Below are 23,947 nucleotides of genomic sequence, written 5' to 3' on the forward strand. Positions count from 1 at the left end.
ATCAAGGACCTGAGCAACAAGTCTTTGTAAGTAATGGGCAACTGCATTTCCAAAGCGGTTATCAACAACCATACTATAATGGTTATGCCCATCAACCTTGTCAAAGTTGCCAGCATCAAATACATTATGCTAGTATGCAAAGACCCACTGCTCAGGCGATTCCATCTTATCCTGGGTATGCTTCGCCTAACCTGAATCAACAGTTGCCCTTTGTAGCAACTCTAGAATTACCAGATCTAAACCGGCTGACGAATGATCCAATTGCTTATGCCCCTTGGTGGCTAGCGATTCCGCATAAACTTCCATCAGATATTCCTAAATTTAATGGAAATCCGGGTGACTACCCGTCGAATCATGTGATGACATTTCATCTGTGGTGTTCATCAAACACCCTAAACGATGATTCGATTAGGCTTCACCTTTTTTAGAGGACGTTAACTGGTCTGGCAGCAAAATGGTATATCGAATTGCCTAGAGCTTCATTCGACAACTTCAGTACCCTAGCCACAACCTTTTTAACCCATTTTCAGTTACCGATAAGGTACGAAACGGGAACCGAACTTCTTACCAACTTCAAACAAACGACGGCCACTCACATATCTGATCATATACATGAATGGCGACGTCGTCGTAGAATGGTGAAAACGTATGTTCCCGATCAGCTATTAGCTGAATGGTTTATTAATTCATTACTTCCTTCCATCACGGAAGATGTGGCAAAAGGGGGAGTCGTCACAAAAGAGCAAGTTATCGCTTGTGCGCAATATTTGGACTTGATTTACACTCAGTCCGGCACGCCCCTAGACCGGAATTCTCAGTTCCTCCTCCTCCTAAATCAAACAATGACTCTCATGCCGACGATGGCGTGATTGGCGAAACAGACACAAAATCGACAAAGGCTACATCTAAAAAGGCCCGTAAGATTTCCAGTCAAAATGCAAAAGAAGAAATTCTTGCCTCGGAAGTAAATGTTGTGTCGACCGACAAGGGCAAACAACTGAAGCAACCAGGGGGCAAGAAGAAAAATTAAGGGAGCAGGTAGCTAGAGACTATCAAAGAAGAGACGGATTGGATCAAAGGACTAGCGCAAGACACACGTCGGTTCTTTCTATTCCTCTCTTTCTATAGTTCATAAAGGAAATACAAAAGTAGTTTTTCTCTGTTTGTTTCTAAGGCAGTTGTCACACCTTAGTGGGATAGAGCAGTTCTAAATAGACATTTTTCCCTGTAACACTCCCCTCCTACATAATTAGAATCGATCCTCCATACCACAAACAATGTGATTTGCAAAGTACGATGTGCCATCCTCCTCACACCTACGTAACTCCTCTCTTTCATATTGTTTTTACAAGATAGTTTCCTTAGAGAATAACATGGGGATTGAATTCCAACTGATCTTCATCAATAGAATATTAGTACAACCATTTCCCTATTGAAGGAATGAAGATCTGTCACGAATTTCCCAAATCTAGTCACTTTCTACAATTCGAAAAATCGGTTTTTTAACAAAATGCCTCCAAAGAACTCTGCGTATCTCCTTAGCCATTACGAATTCAGGAAATTTGTTTGGAAAAAAACTGGTGTGTTATATTTAAAACAATAACCTCTCTCATAATTTTTTGGTTCATCTACATTACCTCAGAAATCGTGCCAAAAATTGACTGTTTGAAATCTAAGATCCTAAAATTCTGGATAAACAGTCTATTTTTATAAGACTGCCTCAAAGACTGTTATGTAGATTTTAAACCATTACAAAATTTAGAAATCAATTTGAGGCTTAGTCAATCTTCTATACTGGGACAAAAACCCATGTTCCATAATTTCTCTATTCTCCTTCATCTGCACGAAAATCGAGGCAGAAGTTGACAGTGTGGAAAGTGCTACAAATTCGGGCCTGAGGCATTAATTATTTCCTAAATATAAATCCGTACGAATTGGGTGTATCTTAGCTTATGTGGATGTGTTCAAACACCATTTTGAACAAAAATCTCTTTCATATTTCCCTAGAGATGTGTCAATGTATGAAAGCCCCAAATTAGTGCAGCCATGTTGGTGGAGGCATGTTGGTGCAGGCAGAGCTGGTGCAGGAATGTTCGTGTAGGCACAACTGGTACAGGCACAACTGGTATAGGAACTACTACTACAGGAATGTTAGCACCTGTCACAAAAGAGCCTGACATTAATGACATTTTCACATTAAATTAACAAAATAAGAAGAGTTCATATATCAACAGTGTCGGCTCTAAATGCCTCTAAATAATAACTTAATAATGCGTAAAACAAATAATAATGATTATAGACACTTAGTACAGGCATAAAATTATTCAGTTAAATCATGAAAATTTGGACAAAATGGAGGCTCAATACACCTCCAATTTATAGCTAGCCATCCCTCATGCTCCTTGTGGGCTCCACCCATCAAATTCCCTCTCCCACGCAATTCGAATTCCTCCAAGGGGTGTGTATTACCTTGGAATGGCCCTCACTCTCCACTTCCCATCGAATTTCTTGGCTTTTCTAATGTTTGGGGCTGGCACCTTTATAAATTTTCCTTTTTCACCCACTTTTCTTAAGTTTATATGCTAGATATTTATTAGCTATCAAAAATTGCAAAATTAAGAATTCCCTTAGAAAATTTATTAATTGGGGACATTACATTCCTCCCCACCAAAAAATGCTTGTCCTCAAGAAATGCCTGAACAAGCACCCCCTCTATCTTCTTACCCAAATGGCTACTGAAAATGATACCAAGGTCCCAAATGTGCCACTGATTCATCCCTATCCCCAACACTATCATGTCATGAAGGAGTCCCTTGATACTAGGACCCCAATCCATCCTTGTTAACATGAAGCACCTATTGCTCCACTCGTTTTCCAACCTTGTATAGGCACTTGAAGCTTTCTACATACCATTAGTAAAGAAAGAAACATGATCATAGAAATACTTGTCTGTTTCCCCATGCAGAAGCTATGTTGAGTCATCCATCTCATCTACTCAAAGGGTGGGCACCCGAAGATACAATCCAACACCTATTGAAATAAATCCTTGCCCATATGAGCTTCCCATAAGCTCCCCCTATTGTTCATCCCTCCATGCTAGTGAGTTCCCCCATGCCAATAAAGAATCACTAAAATCCAATGGAAGGTTAGAATCATCTCCCCCTGTCAAACCCATCTCACCCCAAAAGGTAGTTGAACCGTCAAGTACTGTGATTCCAAGGTCCCAAACCCATCGTAAGAGGAAATTATCCTATAGACCTTGCAACACTCTTGTCATGAATAATTTTCTAACATCCTTGTACCAAAGCCTCATATCCTGCAAATCTCGGCCATAATATATGTGATGATCGAGGTCATGCCCAACCTGCCAAGGGAACTCAGCAATGCTCACGCCTATCACTCCATGGTTGACCCCACTCTTGAAAAACCACCTACCTAACCATATGATGAAGACCTCGAAGATCGCCCATGTGTTAACCTGATAATGAACCAGAAAATTGGTTATCCCAGCTGTACTCACTAAGTAATCGAGTGTCCCCCACATCAATTGTATCCTTGGTTCCCATAACCATTATAGAGGTCCACAACTCCCATACCACATGGGTTGTCGTTGCATAGCACGATGACCTACTACCCTCCTATAGATTAATTCTACCATCCACTGTCCCTCAAGGTCTTATAATGCCTCATATTGTCTCACCAGAAGCGCATCATACAGCTCCCTCGCAATCGACTCCCCAAGTGTGATCTCAAAGATGAATGGTATACCACCCCTATAGAAGATCACCTCATCTCCTATCTCGTGGCTTCCAACTCATGTACTGACCCTACTCCTCCATCAGGGAATCTATATCGTGCCCTTGATGCACTGAATCCCATAGAATCGTCTTAAGCAAGTCTCCCAAGTCCTATTATCCACAATGTAGGACTTGATAGGACACATCGAGGATCTCCTCAACTTCCTGCAAAGCCAATGAGTGAGAGATGCATGGATTTTGATGTGTATGATTAGGAACCCGTGTGTACACTTTCGCCGCATCCCATGACCAACTCGCTCTCCCAATTTGGGTATGTCCATCCCAACACATGTTTGACATCCTCATCAAGAAATATCCCTGATAGTATCACCCCCTTAGTCTGCAATGCAGCCCCACACACTACTTCATATAACCAGGTATCTTCATGTCTCCTAGAATACAACTACACCCAGTTGCACATCTTTGTGCACCATTGAACCCTGCTACATGTTGTTGCATCATCCCAGATAACATGGTATCCCTCATGTATCGATGTGTCCATCACTCTATGAGGTAATGTACTATGATGTTAACCACTCCTCTGAAAACCTAGTGTGACACTACACACCACTATGCATGTCTGTGCACCACTATGTGCCCCTATACACCCCTAGGTGCCATGGTATAAAACTATATGTTTAAGTATCAACCCACATCCTGTCAATACCACCATATCCACCCTCTCATCTCCATACTCTCACATGCAAAGATCGTTTTAGAAGCTTCCCTCCAAACGTCACTTTTTCCTAGATTTGTGTCATTCGCATCATGAGCTTCAAACTTATTTATTCAACGCTTTAGAGCTCACTTCTTCACATTGATCTTGGAGCTCTGACATCCCACAACACATCCAGGAGTCTTCGACACATCCAGCTGAGCTATTTCTAGGTAAGTCCGCTTAACTTGTCTTTAGCATCATTTATATCACTTTTTTGTGTTTTGGCTTGTGTGAGTGTTGTCTGCTTGATTTCTATGAATGCTTGCTACCGTTTGCATGAATATTAGCTTGTACTAGCACCATTTCAGTTTTCATTAGCATCTCACTGTTGTCGAATGCATGACACTGTTTTGCACGAACGAATGTTGATTCGGCGACTAGCTTCACAGACATGCATTTGTTCCGTTTTATGAATCCTATGTTCACCGTTTGCATGCACGGTCATTTAATGCTGCTTACACTTAGTTTCTCCATGCATTCACCTCCACATTTGCTTTCAGTTGCCCGTTGGTGGGTCTGGGCAACCTTCGCCTGGACTCTACCTCACCAAGACATCATTACGCAGTCATGAGAGGGAAGGCTCTGCCTTCCTCACAGAAAATGCACATTTATGTCTAGTGACTATCCTCTAGGCTTGCCTTGTGCAATTCTAAGAGGCAATGACCATTGGCCTAGAAAATTACGCAATGCAATCCCTTGGCCTACATCACTTGTCAGCTGGAATTTCACATTGCACAATCCCAACACCCAATAGGCTAGTCTGGATTGCGCATTGCACAATTCTAGCAGTCAACCAACCTCCCAACAATTTGGACTACCTTTTGCGTAGTTCCATTAGCTAGTCTCCTAGCCTCCCAAGAAAAATTTTGCAATCCTTTACAGTCAATCCACAGGTATGTTGCATGTTGTTCCTCAAGTTTTCTTTGGTTTTAGCTAAACAAGTTTCTTTCCATGCATGTCACCATGTCTCTAGTTCTAGCAGGTATTCGTCTGCCTCTCAGCAGTTCAAGATCAATGGCCTCCAAGAGAACAAGATCAAAGCACACCGACAAAAGTGCAACTGGAGCAACAGTTGAGCGAGTTTCTACAAGTTTGTCGATCTATGAAGACACCAAGCTAACTGTAGACAAGGACATCAAGCTGAAATGGCAAGAGGTCAATGATGCATTTGTAGGAACATTTGGGGAAGACCTCGAAGACCACCAAGTCTATGTGAACATCCACAAGTCCATCTTGTACCAAATCGCATGCAGGTATCCTGCATTCCCGTGTGCGGACATGATACATTGGATCGTCTCGCACACTGATCCTGAGACGATGACATTGAGTAGTGTCATCGGGACGAATATTTCTACCTTCAGGGCATAGGATTATCAATAGATTTATCATATGTCAAAGCCAGTGGTCACCATGGAGACACCCTTCAACATACCCAGCAGCAATTCTAACTCTAGGGATATCTTAAAGAACTGGGTAAAGGAGTCGGCCAAATTCAAGATGACACCCAACCAAGTTTATAAGACGAAGATACTGCGGAAGATGTATCAATACTTGGTCATCTTTGCATGTCACTTGTATGGCTAAGAGAGCACGAAGACCTTCCTATAGAGTTGGATGATCACGTTGGACCAACTGGCCAGTGAAGGAAAAGCATGAAACTAGTCCGACATGTTGGCTCACAGGCCAAAGCAACAGGTAACAAGAGCTCGAAAGCCGCCCAAAGGTCAGCAAGCAAAAATCTAAGTGTCTGCTTACATATTGGATGCAATCTGTGCCTATCAGGAGTTCCCAAGCTTGAAGTGGGCATGGACATCAGTGGAGACCTCTGTGAACACTTATTGTAAGATTTTGTTTGAATGCAGCTTCATAGGAGTCACCACACAACTGTCAGACCATTTTTTCACCCTGGTGTATAAGATGATATTTGAGAAGGATCCACCTTGCATGTCGTAGGCAGCAATGGAGGCACTGATTGACATAGCAGATTGGTATGCCTCACCATGTGGCACCTTCATACGGATGTACAACACAGAGTAGCCTCCGCATGTTTTACTGAAATTTGTCTTAGACAAGATCGTAACGCAAGAAGTATCATACCACATCTCGACAGGACTATCAGATAGGCTACACCGGAAGAAGAAGGCACCTTGGCCTGCTCTTCCGTTGTGGATTGGGTTATATGAGATACGTAATTTCAAGCATACAGATATCAAAGCAGAGGAGATCAAGAAATATCCATTCGATGTCTCGAGCTTCAACCCGTATGACCCGCATTGTTTTGTAAAATATCACTACGTGAGAGTACAATTTTAGTGGATCCACGGGGTGTTTCATTGGTCAGAGGAGGACCCACGGAGATATTGTCACAGCTTCTCCAGGACCAATGAACTAGTCGGCATTGATGTGGAATGGTTAGCTAAGCAGCATGAAGCAGCATCTAGGAGAGCAACAACAGTAGAGCTAAACATACTGGCATTCGAAAAAGGCAAGAGGAAGATTGTCGACAGTGTGGAGGCAGAACAAAGTTGTAAGTTCAGAGGAGACCCACTTGTGAAGAAATCAGCTTTGGAAATAGATGTGAAGAGGCAATGGAGCAATAGGAGGAACACGCAAAGGCAAAGAGAAAATGAAGAATGGAGGAAATAGAGAAGAAGTTGCATGAGTTGAAGGAGCAACTCTGAAAGGAACAAGAGTTGCGCAAATAGGAGAAGGAAGCGCAGCAAGAATAGGTACAGCAAGGGGTGCAACATGTACAAACAGATGAAACCGCACCTGTACATGTAGTCAACTCATCCGAACAGCTCGCACCAAGTAGGCAAGGTGAGCAGTCGCAAGAGCACAAATTTTCTCAAGTGATTGAACAAACACTTGAGCATATGGATACAGATATGGAGCAGCACGAGTTAGAGCAAGAGATTGACGTCATGCCTTATCATCAAGAGGTTGACCCACTAGCTTCACCAGATCCAAAAGAAAGTCCCAAGTAGCCAAGGATACACTTAGATCTTTGGAGACAATCCGGAAGGAGAGATGCACAACATATCGTTCGATGAGTCGCAACATAGAGTTGTGCAATCTCACAGAGTGTCTACTCTGAATGATCACACATCTCCTACGCACTTTGAGGAACGATTGATAGTGTCTAACATGTGCAAGCATCCAGTAGCATTGGCCAATGCTACCAGAGCATATGTCGAAGCCACTAGCTCGAGTGTTCTCTTCTTGATAGATGAGAACGAGCGAATGGCTAAGGAGTTACAAACGGCCAAGCAGGGAGGAGAACTGGTTACAACATCCACTCGAGCAGAGTTGAAGAAGGCAATACTGGATGAAGTATTGTCCCCTGAGATATTCATGTAGGCATTGTATTCTAAGTTTGGTACCATGCATAAAGTAGTTGTCCATCTCAATGGTTGGTAGCAGTGATGTACTAGGACAACACATATCTTGTCAAATGTGCATACTACTGCTAACTACATGAAAACATGGACAATGAAATACAAGGGAGCCCCATTACACTTGCCCAAGATGATGAAGCCTAAAGCGGTCAAGCTGAAGGCACACATCCGAAGTCAGATCTAGAACTATGAAGATCTCCCGCAGCTCATCACTAGTCTACAGGATTCCCATGCATGGGTATTCCGGAGTATGGATGTTGTTGTGCATGCACACACGATCCCATCTATTGGGACAATCACCGAGGCAAATACAAAGGCACAAGTCCGACTAGAGCTTGACTCATACTTTGACAAGTTGGTGCGCATAGCCACCAACACAGACTTGGTGATCTGTTCAAACACCATGCATCAGTATGTCGCTAGTCCAGTCGCACTCAAGACAATGATGCACATTTTATCAGACGAGTTGGACAGAGGAGCCCAAGAAGTGTAGCCGGATGCGATCGAGACAAGCATTCGTTTCCAAAAATATGTCACCACAGATTACACAGACACCATCACGGACTACCAAGCATGGCATCAGATCACCACCATCAACCATCATGAGGATGTCAAAGAGCTAGTGTTCCCACAGTTGTCCAAGTCATAGTGATGTCTTGCATGGCTTGCTCAATCCAATTTTGTCTCACATGGGTACATGTGCGGATTGTATGTAGTTTCTTGTCAAGTGAAAGTTCAGGTGTAAATAGTTGGATGTAACATTCATAGAGTAGATGAAGAGTCATCAGGATAGATAAACAGTCACAAAGGGGAATTTCAAGTGCCACCCTACCCTTTTCTATATATAGTCCCTCATAACTCATTGTAAAGAATTTTGGTCAGCCAAGCTTCCTATAGGAGTATCTTAGAGAGAGCTTGGACAGTATTGTAACGAGCCTTGGCTTCTCCATTGTGCAGAGATAATATATCTCTTTGGAGGAGCAAGCGGCAGTGACTGTAATGTTCCGTTGTCAGAACTAGTGGTTGGTCATGGTTGTATTGTATGACTAGAACTTACACTTCTTAAGATAACATAGCCAACATGTTTCATTCATATGTCGTATTGTATTTCAGCTATCTTGTTTACTCTAAATGATAAATGTATTTGTTTTCTTACACGTGCATGTGTAGCTATTTTATGTATATGTCTGTATGAATCTTACTGAATTGTGTTGTTGGTTTAACCACCACTTTGGATTGCTAGATCACTTGCCTTCCAGTTTGTGATGCATCTTAGCTCATGTGTTCCCTTCTTAACTCCGTGCTTTCATAGTTTTCCAAGGGGTGAACTCACCTCACCCTCCATGTGTTAGAACCGCTCATGCACTTTCCTTGAATTGATGCATATGTCACACCCTTGCTACCAACAAGAAAATTTTACTTTCCTCTGTGCGAAATCGTGGTCAAGGTGATACCATAAGACCTGCTGCTGGAACTCTTACACCAAACGATCTGAGGTCTAGTTGGGACTTCTTACCAGGCAGATCCCCTGACATGTTGGTGGGTCCAACACCGTCAACATTTCTGGTGCTAAAAGGAGGGCCAGATGACAAGTTGTGTCCACTCATCCTCACAATCATCCCTTCATGATGTCTTTCCCATCCTGAACCTCTCAACATCATGAGGGGGTTTTATTATCTCTCGTCTAAATTCATGTATGATGGTGAAGGTGAAGTATCCTGGCCCAACTACTTAGAAGACTTCTAGGTATTCCTTGAGAATGCAGACAAGTTCTATGTAGAAGAGGTCAGTCTGTTGCTATCATACACACTTCGCGTATCCCCACAATGGTGGTGCTACAGTCTGTCAGCTGACAGCGTGCACTCACTTGAGCAGTTCTATGATCTCATTGAATCTACCTTCACTCATTTTGATCCAGAAACTCTTGACCAAAAACTTTTACAACAACGAAAGGCCCCGCATGACTCGCCTATGGATTTTTGGCAGTGCTTCCATGATTTGCAGTTTGAAGCTCCGAAAAGCTAGATGAAATTTACATATCTTTAGGATAGATTCGAGTATTGTCTTAACAAATCAGTCCATCCCAAGAAGAATTTTGAGCACAAACCCCGTTCAGCATACTTTAGTGATGGAGCTACACAATCACAAACGGATACGGTCACTATCACTAGTGATTTTCCACCTTCCCCTCATCAAACAACTCCACTAATGTAGAGTGATATGGGAGAACAGGCACACACATCTATTCTACTGTCACATACTCGCAACATCACTTCGCCTAATTTTAGTGCATATTTTGTTGTAAGTCCATTGATTTGTCACAAGCATTTTGTACCTCAACCTCAGTCTTCGTACTTGAATGATCCTCTGGACGATACCGTCTTGTTTTCTTCCATTCTAGACTCTACAGTTGTTTTGAACGAGGATCAAGTCATCGACGTAGTTGGTGTTGCACAACCAACATTCGTTGTCATTCATGAAGAGTATGATTGGGAGCTTGAGCATCAACACTTGGCAAAGGATGAATCCCTTTTGTCTGAGCCTCCTCCATTCTTTCCTGACATCTTTGGTGAACCTGCCATCCATGATTTCGCATTTGTATCTCCATTTGCAGATGCACCCATTGTTGATCATTTGCAATACACACAGACGTCAGTCCATCATCCGACAACGGAGAGTGTTCAGTCAATTTAATGTCCTAAATTTCTACATAAATTATCAATCCTGGTATCATAAACTGATGAAGTGTAGTGCACTATATGTGCTAGATGACCCTTTCTTACCTCACTATTTTTAAGTTTATGTTTGTTTTGGGGTTTTGTTCTTTTGATTCCTAATGTTTTGCAATGTAATTAAAATCTTAATCTACTGCTACTAAGAACCTAGAGAAATGAAGTGAGAGCTAAAAGTGCTTTTAGGCCAAATTTGGAAGTAAAGTTTTTAAACAAGAAGGTGAAAACAGAGCCTCTCTTCTTGCTATTATAATTGTTTCCAAAACATGAACTGAAAGGACTTTAAAACTACTATCTACTTAACTACAAAACCAAAGCTTAAATGAGAAAATGAAATGGCAGCTATCTATGATAAATCAAAAATGAAATACTGGAAATAAGATTACTTCTACTGTCTAATCTACTTACAAAATTAAAGCTTAATAAACAACTAAAGATGGAACTGCAGCTAAACTAAGTGAAGAAATAAAAATGAAATTGCAATTATTCTATGATGAAAGCAAGACTATATGAAGTATTGTTGTCACTCAACTACATAATTCAGGGAGAACTACCTCCTTATGATAGCAAAATTGAGAGATTTCATTTTTCATCATTCTAAGAAAAGTAAACATGAAAATGCAAACAAAAGACTCATTCATAAATAAAACATTTCACCACTTAGTCTCAGGATTAACCATCAACTGAAAGGGTTCTTGAAAATATCCATTTATATCATGAGTTACTAAGCTGATAAGAAAATGGCATTGAACTACTTAACTCAAAAACTAATGAACATCAATTGTAATGAAGGCATCATTCATAAATACAACATTTCACCATTTAGTTTGAGGATTAACCATCAACGAAAGGCTTTTGGAAACATTCATTTATATCATGACTGACTACACTAATAAGAAATTGAACAGCTTAACTCAAAAACTAATGAACAACAATTGTAATGAAAGACTCATTCATAAATACAACATTTTACCATTTAGTTTGAGGATTAGCCATCAATGAAAGGCTTTTGGAAACATTCATTTATATCGTGAGTGACTACACTAATAAGGAAAAAGCCATTGAACAGCTGAAATTAAAATCTAGAAACTAAGGAACAACAGATGAAATAAATCAAATTATGCTACTGACATCAAATTAAAAACTACAGTTAAGAGACTAGAAAGCAATGAAACTAAAGGACTATTCTACACTGGAATAAAACTACTCTAAGTTAGTGTAAACAAATGATACAAGCTACAATATACACAGTGTTAGGAAACGATTATGAACGTGATGAAAAACACAGTAAATGTACAATTAAACTAAGAAAGACAAACAGAAATAAAATGTAGAGAAATACAATATACCCTTGACCATGCAGGGGCCCTCTGCAAGGTCCCGGATTATCAACACTTCACACACTTCAGGGATCCATTGCAAACAGAGTTGTTATATTAAAACAGAGCACTGAGTTTCTCACACTACAAAGTGGAAATTGCACTATTACATAAGCAAAAACTTGAACTTTTTCTGCGTTCTAAAGTCTGGTATTTATAGGAAAAAATACAACTATTTTGAAGAGAGAAGTCATCTACAGCAAAACATGTAGACAGATAATGTATCCGGAATTCTTGTCTTCAATTGCCTTGAGACATAAATTTTCTAATAGTGGTTGTTGGATTCTGTTTATGAAAATGGCATATGAGGTCCTCAGCTTCAGAAGACTGCCTCAGATCCATTACTAAGAATCGTGCAAAAAAAAAGTTCTACTAGCCATAGGTTTCTTCCATTGACTTCCCTTTGACCGAGGTCCTCTTCATTGATCTTGGCCAAATGGATAGGACACCATCCATGTTCTAACGTTTTGCAAGGTACCCATGTGGTCCATTTCCTCTCTTGACACCCGTAACCTATAAAAGTGTGGAGATGGCTGCGGAATAGCTGGTTAGCTGCAGAATGTGGCTGCGTTCTGTAGTTGAAAAACGAAAACCTATTCAAATAACAAACATAACAATATAACTTGTAAATCACTGAAATATACTGTTTGAGGCAATGGGCAATGGCTTATGATGGTTAAGGATGCATTTTTCATGGAAAAGCAAAGGAAGAAGGATGAGAAAGTTGCTTAGGAAAAAGGCGGTTTTGGAACTCAACATACCCCCAATGCGAGACTATTGCATGTCCCCATGCAATCAAAATTGTAAACACCCTTCTTCTATTGCATCTGGTCTGATACTTCAGCCAAAACATCCAACCTTTTCTTGCTTCTCTTTGCTGCAACTGCCATCCTAGGCTTCCTCATGAGGAATCTATATTTGAGGTTAATGAGAGCCTAGTTTAGCTTCCTGTTTTTCCTCTTTAATTTTCTGTTCTTCTTATGCCACAGACCCAAATGAAGCATGGTGTTATCATGAATGATCTTATCCAGCTTGTTTTGTTCTTTTAAAGCTTCATTTTCCTTCTGAATATGCCTATTTAAGACCTCTAGCTCATATATTTCCTACTTAAGTGAGCTAATCAAAGTCTCTTGTGATGTAGCTGGCTGCTCAAAGTTTGATGAAGTCCATTGATCTACTGATGTATTCCTTTGCTCCAGTGACTCAATATAATCATAAATCTGCTATTGGACTTGGTCAATCTCTGGAGATACTCTCTTTGGACTGCTTTCAAAGTTTTGTTGAGGAGAGTGCTATGGACTCTGCTCAAATGAGATGTTATCTTGGGACTGAGTTGGAGTTTCTTCTGCCATGTCTATGAACTGAGCCTCTGTTAATTTTTCTTTCTTCTTCTTGCCCTTAAGTCTGGAACTTCTCCTCAAACTTTGTGACCCTATGTTTTCTTCCTATATAACTTGTTTTCTTTTCCCCTTCTCTTTCTCTTTCTTGGACTGTTCCTTGATGTTGACTAATTTCTCAGAAAGTAATTCTTCATCCTCTGATGAAGGTTCAAGAGTGTTTCTATGGATTTCCTCAACTTTTCCTTTCATCTTTCTTCTTCGTTTTGTTTGCTTTATGACCTCTGTTAATGTTTCAGAGAGAGGCTCTTCTTCACTGTTTTCTTTTGCTGAAGTTGTAGGAGTGTTTTGAATTGTAAGACTAGTTTTCCTTCTCCTACTCTTTTTCACTAAACTTCCTTCAGGTAATTCTGGTGGATCTTGGAAAAAGTTTTTGATCAGAAAGTTCTCCCATGTGTCTCCTACATTCTTTAAGTGATATTCAACTAGAATTTTTATGAGACCATGGTGATAAAGATGAGGTTCTATGTCTTCCATTTTCTTCTGAACAGTAGTGGCCATTCTCCTTAGACTATTCAACAGAAATAATGGGAGATTGATGGTTCCGTTTTCAAGAAAAATCATCAACAATATTATGTGATATACATACATGGAACCATATCTACCCTTGCATGTGATAACTTTTTGCAAAATCAATAGCATGTTGCTCCATTTACCCTTAAGTGCAGATATGGGAATTACTCTCTTAAAAATTGAAGTGTCCGTACTTGGGTTTTGGAGAATGACTTTCCAAGTTTCATCATGGAATTCTTTATTCTTGAACCACCTCTCTCCAACTTTTGGTAGCTCGGTTGCTGCTGCAATGAAAGACTCGGTCACTGTAAACTTTATGTCACCAATCTCCACATCCATCCCATCAAATGATCTAGCAAATGACTTGGTGATTTCTTTATGATGGCCATCAAATTTCTCAATGAAACTCAACCAACCATGTTTCTTCAACATCCCTTTCAACTGAGGATATCCTTCCATATATTTCACTCCTATAGGTTATGTTCTTACAATGGGACCCATCACTCATTTTCTCTGCATTTCTTCAAATTTCCTTCATTGTTTGCATGTAGAATACTGTGTAAACAACAGTGGTATATGGAAGCAAAAATAGTTATAGATACGGGGATGAAATATCAGAGTATGTGGAAGGAAAACGATAGATATAGGGATGAAACATATAGAGTATATGAAACAGGGAAATTGTATGTGTGAAATAGTGCAGAAGATGTATGGAATGGAGTTTTTGCACACGTATACTGTCTGGAAAATAGAGTATTGCTTATACATAGAGAGAATCGAAAACAGAACGAATGATTGTGAGCTCACTGTTTCTGAGTGCTTGTATACACATAAGAAGGCTGCAGAAGTAAAATCGAGGAACTCGGTGTAATAAAGGAACAATAGGGTTGTGAAGAGCCGTATCCAACTGGGTTAAGTCATGTAATTAGCCATTAAACAGGTGTAATGGAGAAGTACAGTGAAGTACGAGTTAAAATCGGAGATCAAATCATGAGACCGTTAGGCATTAAAGTCGGAAGGCATGGTGGAATAATCATGGCAATCAAATCGCATGATGACAAGTCAAGGAGTAGTGTGATTATACAAATTATACAACTTATGTTTTATATTGCTATTTGAAATAGGTTTTTATTCTCACCTCTAGAACCATACCTTTCCACTTGCTAACCTTTTGTTGTTGCTTTTTCAGGTGCTTAGATGTTGATGTGTCTTCAAGAGTTGTTTTCCTCCTCCAATACCTGCATATGAAATTTATTATGAACTGGCCTTTTTATTTTTTGAGCTAATGATCAAACTGTTACTGCAGAGTCAGATTGGCTGCAGAACAGGATTAGTTGCAGAACTGGAATAGCTGTGGAACGTGAGAACAGCTGCGGAATGTAAAACAGAGAATAAAATGTATGAATGAATGAAAATGGAAATGACTGTGTGGATGAAAATATGGCAGAATGGAAATGAAAAATGGATATGGAAGAAATGTTGAAGAAGAAAAATTTATTAGTCAAATATGGTGGTGGAGTGGAGTGGAACTTGCAGAAGTAAAACAGAATAAAATGAAGTAAAACAATGAATTTTCAGAATGTACAACGAGTCACCATTTTTGGAAAATATAGGGTTTTAGAGTCTTCTGATTTTCACCCTATATTTTATGTATAATTATGCCAATTAGTGATTGGTTTTCAACCTTATACATTTATTTTTTTTAACTTGATGAAAAGAACAAAGACTAAGTTGGTGGAGAAGAAGGATTCTTTTTCACCAACTTCATTTCAGAATTATTTTGAAAGATTTTGATGAACTCCCCCTTTGAGATTGGTTTTTGATAAATTTTCAACCTATGACCATTCACGAGAAGAGGAGTTTGATGCCCATCTATTTTTCTGATTCTTACTACTCCATTACTGAAAACTTTTTCAATCTCATAAGGCCCAAGCCAATGAGTTAGAAACTTTCCTTGAAAATCCTTAAGCTTTGAATCAAATAACAGTGCCCAATCTCCCTCTTGAAACCTTTTGTCCTTGATGTACTTGTCATGCCACTTAGCTCTTTGTTGTTGAACTAGGCCAGTCCTTTGAATAGCTTCTTGTCTGATTTCATCAAGTTCATTTAACTACTCCAATCTATGCTTTTGAGCTTCTAATAAATCCATCCCCAACTTAACTGCCATCTTGAAAGTTTTGACTTGGAACTCATTGGGGAACAGGACTTGCTTTCCATAAAAAATTTCATAAGGTGTATGTCGTGTTGTGTTCTTACATGTAGCTCTCTAGGCCCACAAGGCTTCAGGAAGCCTATCTGCCCAATCTCTTCTATGTAGATGAACAGTCTTGGTGAGGATTCCTTCAATCACTTTATTTATAGACTCCACTTGACCATTTGCTTGTGGATGATAGGGAGTGGATTTCCTATGCTTGATCTTGTACTCCCATAAGCCTATCCATCATTTTGGATGTGAATTGAGTTCCCTGATCTGTCAGAATTTCTCTTGGAACACCATAGCGAGTAAAAATATCGTAAAAAAAAAAACTAACTACAGATTTTTCGTTCGAAAAAAGTAATGCTCTAGCTTCTACCCATTTGGTGACATAATCAGTGCATACCAATATATACTTTTTCTGCTTGGATGGAGGATTAATAGGTCCAATAAAGTCTAAAGCCCATTTTTCAAAGGGTTCGATAAGTACCTGAGGTTGTAGTGGCATTTCATTTAAGGGGCAGGTTTCCCTACCCTTTGGTAGTTGTCGCACCTTCTGACATATTCTTTAGCATCTCTGAAGATGGATGGCCAATAATATCCTAAAGAAAGGATTTTATAGGTTTTCCTCTTATCAACAAAGTGTCCACCACACGGCTCATCATGACATGCTTTGAGAATATCAGGCATTTCATCTTCCCTGAAACACCTGATCATAAAATCTGGCCCTGTTTTATACAATTCGTTAGTGATCCATGAATATCTTGCACTATTTTGAATAATCTTTCTTTTCTCTCTAAAAAATAAATGTGAAGGCAACTCCCCTGTAACCAAGTAGGTAGCAACATCTGCAAACCAAGGAGTTTGAGTAGTTACTGCAAATAGATATTCATCAGGAAACTTATCCTCAACCGGAGAGTCTTCTTTGATATACTGAATCCTGAACAAGAAATCAGCAACTGTGTTTTGTTTTCCAAGTCTATCTAGCATAGTAATGTTGAATTATTGCAAAAGTAAAAGCCATCTTGTAACTCTACCATTAGTAATAGGTTTATTCATCAAATATCTAATTGCAGAGTGATTTGTATGAACAAAAGTTTCATAGCCTGTTATATAGTGTCTAAACTTGTTAATTGCATGAACAACAGCTAAGAACTCTTTTTCATTCATAGTATAATTCAACTCAGTGAGAGTCAAATATTTACTTGTATGGTAAATGGCATAAGGAATCAAATCTTTTTGTCCCAATATAACTCCTAGAGCTGTATCTGAAGCATCTGTAGAAATATGGAAAGGAAGTTTCCAATTTGGTCCTCTTAAGATAGGTGCTTCAGATATTTTTGCTTTCAAGGTTTCAAATGCTAGTTGGCAATTAGGATTCCACTTGAATTCACAATCTTTTGTAAGCAATTTGAAGAGTGGAGATGCTACTTTGGTAAAGTTTTCTATAAACCTTCTATAATATCCTATAAATCCTAGAAAACTTCTAACATCTTTTTGACAATTTGGAATTGGCTAATTAGAGATGACTTCAACTTTTGATTTGTCTACTTTAATCTCATCTCCTAAAATGTGATGTCTTAAAACAATACCTTCTGTAAACATCATAAATCATTTTTCATGGCTTAGTGAAAGGTTTGTTTCTTTACATCTTTTAAGGACTTTTTCCAAATTTTCCAAGGCTTCTTCAAATGTGTTACCATAGACTGTAAAATCATCCATATATACCTCTACACAATCATGTATTAGATCAGAAAAAATTCCTAGTACTGCTCTTTGGAATGTTGTTGGTGCATTACATAACCCAAAAGGAAGAACTCGGTAGGCAAAAGTTCCCCATGGACAAGTAAATGTGGTTTTATCCTGATCCTCAGGTGCTACCTAAATTTGATTACAACCACTAAAACCATCCAAGAATGAGAAATACTTTTTACCTGCTAATGTATCTAATACCTGATCTATAAAGGGAAAAGGAAAGTGATCATTCAAGGTTGCTTTATTCAATTCTTAGTAATCAATGTACACCCTCCATTTACCATCTTTTTAGGCACAATTACCAAAGGAGAGACCCATTGGCTATCTAAGATTGGGTAAATGAAGTTTACATTGAGTAGTTTTTGGAGCTCTTATTTCACAATCTCCCTAAGATTTGGATTTGTTCTTCTTTGAGGTTGTCTGATTGGTCTATTGTTTTCCTCAATGCAGATATGATGAATACAAGTCTTAGGATCAATACCTTTCATTTCGGTATACTCCCATGCAAATGCAGTAGAATGATTTTGTAATATCTTGGCTAGCTCTCCTTGTTGTAGTTTCTCCAAGTTTTTGTTTATGTTCAATGCTCTACCTGGAAAAATTTCAATTGTAGAGCTACCAAACTCTTCCATAGAATAGAGAGACATCTGCCTAGATGACAAGTATCCAACATTAGATTTTTCCTGAAATTGTGCATGACCATATTCTGAAGATGCTTCAAAATTTTCCAATGTGTTCAAAATTTGACTATCCTCACTAATTTATGATATACTAAATATACGTTGAATAACATCTTCATCATTGATCCAATCCTTGTCATCTATTTCTATGATTTCTTTTGCTGGAGGATACAAAGTAAATTTCTTTGTTGAATTACCATTAGAAATATACATGTCACTAGATCTACAACTAATAAAAGCATCAGCTATGGCCAGCCAAGGTCTTCCTAAAATGAGTGGGCGTCCTCCTAGATTATTCTTAGGAGTTAAAATCATAAAATCAATGGGATATTCCTAAGAATCTAAGGAGACTGAAATGTATTCTAGCACACCATCCGGTTTGATCAGTGATCTATCTGCAAGTTGCAGTAAAGTAGGTGTGTAAAGAAGATTAGGAAGTTTAAGCTGCTCCATAGTCTGTCTACTCATAATGTTTATTGCTGTCCCTAAGTCAATCAATGTGTTTGGAATTTCAATCCCATTTATGTGTGTCTTGACAATTGGACTTCCTGGATCTACATATTTCTGCATGGAAATCTTTCCCATCATGATATCTGCTATCTTTCCTACCATGTGAATTCTTTTTGTGTCTCTTGGTTTTCCTCCTGGTCTTTTGATGCTCAACTCCTTTATTGTTTTTGCTAGAATGGGAATTTCTCTAATGGCTTGCAACAAAGGAATCTTGATATAAACATTCTTCAATTCACCTAGGAAGTTAAGATCTATTCTTCTACTCCTCTATCAATTTGTAATCTCTCGAGAAAAGGAGGTGTAGAAGTAAATGTTGTTGCTCAATTATAGGAGTTGTGTTTATTGACTCTTCTTGTTTTCCTTTTTCAATATTTTGGTTTTGGAGGGATGTCCCCTCAAAACTTTTATTAACTTTCAAAGAGTCCTCCTCAGAAGCATCTTGTTCTTGAATATCTATAGAAGGTTTTTCCTTTTCTGATATCCTACTAGATCTAAGTTGAACATCATTAAGATCTAAAGGAGCAATCATGTAAGTAGGAAATTGTTGTCCTTCTACTATGTAAGCATTCTGAGGGTTTTTATTATTGGGGTTTGGCAATGGTTGGGCTGGTAATTGATTTGGTTTTTGTTGAAATGGAAGTAAGGGTTGAGGATTTTGACTTTTTTGTGGAGGTTGTTGTGGAAATGGCAATGAAAGGTGTGATCTGGATCTTGGGAGGAGGCCCCCAAGATCTAATAGATTGAAATGGATCTTGGGGGGAGAGACCCTCAAGATCTGAAAGATTGAAATGGATCTTGGGGTAGAGTCCCCCAAGATCTGAAAACTTGAATTGCCAAAAGAAAAAGAGGAGAATGCCCAATGAAAAAAACCACAAAGAAACTTTTTATTAAAACCGATAATAACTGTAAAGGCTACATTGTGGTGGACCATCTATCCTTTTACAAAATGTGACTTGTTACTTATAGTATTTTTCAGTTATAATACCACGGGTCAATTCCATGGGTGAAAGAATACCATGGGTGGATTTTACAATACCACGGGCGGGTGCCATTTACAATACCATGGGTAAATTCCATGGGTCGATGAATAATATGGGTGGATGATACCATGGGTTGATGCCATTTTCCATTCAGATCATTCCTTCCTCATTAAGAAGCAATGGTCCCCATTGCGTAAAGTTCCCTCCTACGAAGCCTTTGTTGAATATGAAGAGCCACTAAAGATAAGGGTTTTATGTGGTTAACCCAAAACCCTAATAAACGAAGATTCGAGGATAGAGATACCCTGTAATGCTTGTGACCAACCGTGATTCTAACAGTGTGCGGCCTAGCAAATGGACTTCGATGACAAGGATTTTATGCGGTTGACCCATAACCGTGATGTTGGTTGTTGATGAAGTAGCAGGTGCCTACATAGCCTGGGGTGGGAGGGCACATCTCCAAATAACCCAAGCCGAATGCTGCTCCAGAATTAAAATGGGCATAACTCAGTCAATATAACTCAGAATATTTATTATAACCTATTTTTGGAAGCAGAAGGATCATTTTGCATCTTCCCATGAGTTGGAAATCCTTATCTAGGCACTTTAAGATCTCAGATTCACGCTGCAACAATTCCGCCGTCACAAAAATTCTGATAAAATAGTTGATTTTAAATCAGCGATATCTCCCACATCCGGACTCCAATTTAACCCATTTTTTTTTTAAATTGGGTGATTTTTCGAGAGGAATCCAGATATGGTATTTGTTTTTGTAAATTTTGTACCAAATTTTTCAGATCTGATCTGCAAATTCACCGCCCAAAAAAATTCCTGAAGTTTGTTGAATATTGCTGCAAAATTTGAAACTGAAATATGCATCAAACCCTCATTCCCATGGAATCATAACCTACTCTGATACCAATGATCTGGATCTTGGGAGGAGGCCCCCAAGATCTAATAGATTGAAATGGATCTTGGGGGGAGAGACCCTCAAGATCTGAAAGATTGAAATGGATCTTGGGGTAGAGTCCCCCAAGATCTGAAAACTTGAATTGCCAAAAGAAAAAGAGGAGAATGCCCAATGAAAAAAACCACAAAGAAGATTTTTATTAAAACCGATAATAACTGTAAAGGCTACATTGTGGCAGACCATCTTTCCTTTTACAAAATGTGACTTGTTACTTATAGTATTTTTCAGTTATAATACCACGGGTCAATTCCATGGGTGAATGAATACCATGGGTGGATTTTACAATACCACGGACGGGTGCCATTTACAATACCATGGGTAAATTCCATGGGTCGATGAATAATATGGGTGGATGACTACCATGGGTTGATGCCATTTTTCATTCGGATCAAGGTGAGGGCTTTGATTTGGAAGCTGAGGTTGTTGATTTTGCTGCTGATTTTGTGGGGGAGGATAGCTCTGATAATATGGAGGATATTGATAATATTGAGCAAATATCCCATAAGGATTTTGTACCCCTTGTGCCCATGGTTGAGATTGATATTGATTTTGAGGTTGAGGCCAAGGTTGCTACCAAGAATTCCAATTTGGTGGGGGCTAAAAATACATTGGATTGTTAAATCCTTGATTTTGTTGCCCCTGCCAAGGTCTTCTTGTGACAAAACAAAGAGGTTCTACAAAATTTGGGATTGTTTCTTCTTGAAAGACAGCCTTAAGACCCAGGATTGAAGGACAACCCTTGGTCTCGTGACTTTCTGAACAAATCATACAAGTTTCCACAATTTTTGCATCTAAAGGGCATTCCCTTAGAGCATGTTTCTTTCTGCATTTTGGACAAAAGATGGCTAAAGCATCAGCCTCAGTTTTCTCCTTGTTTTGGATTTTGATGGTGTATAGTTGCTCACTAAGGCTCCCTAAAATGTCAGTTTTAAACTCATCAAGCATATTGCCAATTTCTCCCCTACTTACAAATCCAGTTGTAGATTTTTTTGCTCTAACAAGAGAAAGATCTCTTGGTCCTTTCCCAATTTTAGATTTCCCTCTTGAGAGATGGACACATAGTTCTGCTATGTCACTCAATGGAAGTTGAGAGATGTCTCCCTTCCCCATCATGTTAAGAATATCTATCCATTCATCTCTAATGGCCTTTAACAAAAGATCCTTCAAAGTTTCTTCATCTAAATTGTTCATTTTTGCTCTTTTCAAATTGTAGTTGAATCTCTCAAGAAAATCCTCTAAGTTTTCATCTTCCTTTTGTATCATTTTGAACACTTCAACCTTATGATTTGTATGCATACAATAATCCAAGTATCTATCCAAAAATGCATGTTTCATGTCATTCCAAGTTCTAATGGATTGAGTGACTAACCCCATAAACCATTTCAAAGTACCCCTTTTAGTGTTGAATGGAACAATTTGAGTTTTTGAGAGTCTTCTAGATAGTCATAGCTCTTGCACAAGACTTCAAACTCAAACAAAAATGTTTTCGAGTCCTCACTTCTCAACCCATAAAAGTTTGGGAGGACAGATGGTGAAATGTTTTTTATTTTTGTATGTGTTTCCTCATCTACTATAGGGAATCCAAATGAGTTATCTATTTCCCTATTTCCTCAGCCTCCTCCATTGTTACCTCTACCTCCTCCATTGTTTCCTCTACCTCTTCCTCTACCCCCTCCTCCAAATAGTGAGAAATCTCCATCTTGTTCTTATTCTGCCATTATAGTTTCTTCAGAGTCCTCTGGTTCTTCTATTAATGGATTATGTGAGAGAGTTTCTACTTCTTCCTCTTCACTAGGTATTCCTACTTCCTCAACTACAATAGGCTCCCCTATAGAAGTGAAAAAGGTCTCTCTCCTAGGTCTGTTTTAGTAGATGAAGTGGGAGAATCTTCTAACTGAGTTGCTGCCCCTTAAATTCCAAGAATTCTAAGGCTGGGAGTATGAGTCTGGGATGGAGGTGTATCTTTCCTAACTCTTGGTGGAGTAGGTGGAATTGTGAAAATCGAATTTCTGCCCCTAGCTATAAATCTACCCCTAGAATCTCTTTCTCTATGCATGTCATTGTTTTTGTCTTGTTGTTTTTGAATTTTTTTTTAATGAATGTAAGAGATAAGGCTACCTAGTTACACTTCCCTGACAATGGTGGCAAAATGTTCAATCAATTTAGTGTCCTAAATTGCTACATAAATTATCAATCCGTGTATAGTAAACTGATGAAGTGTAGTGCACTATATGTGCTAGATGACCCTTTCTTACCTCACTATTTTTAAGTTTATGCTTGTTTTGGGGTTTTGTTCTTTTGATTCCTAATGTTCTGAAATGCAATTAAAATCTTAATCTACTGCTACTAAGAACCTAGAGAAATGAAGTGAGAGCTAAAAGTGCTTTTAGGCCAAATTTGGAAGTAAAGTTTTTAAACAAGAAGGTGAAAATAGAGCCTCTCTTCTTGCTATTATAATTTTTTCCAAAACATGAACTAAGAGGACTTTAAAACTACTATCTACTTAACTACAAAATCAAAGCTTAAATGAGAAAATGAAATGGCAGCTATCTATGATAAATCAAAAATGAAATACTGGAAATAAGATTACTTCTACTATCTAATAGACTTGCAAAATTAAAGCTTAATAAACAACTAAAGATGGAACTGAAGCTAAACTAAGTGAAGAATTAAAAATGAAATTGCAATTATTCTATGATGAAAGCAAGACTATATGAAGTATTGTTGTCACTCAGCTACATAATTCAGGGAGAACTACCTCCTTATGATAGAAAAATTGAGAGATTTCATTCTTCATCATTCTAAGAAAAGTAAACATGAAAATGCAAAGAAAAGACTCATTCATAAATAAAAAATTTCACCACTTAGTCTCAGGATTAACCATCAACTGAAAGGGTTCTTGAAAATATCTATTTATATCATGA

This window comes from Pinus tabuliformis, chromosome 8 (assembly GCF_031772625.1).
Source record: "Pinus tabuliformis cultivar Carrire ecotype Pingquan chromosome 8, CPIR1, whole genome shotgun sequence".
Taxonomy (NCBI): domain Eukaryota; kingdom Viridiplantae; phylum Streptophyta; class Pinopsida; order Pinales; family Pinaceae; genus Pinus; species Pinus tabuliformis.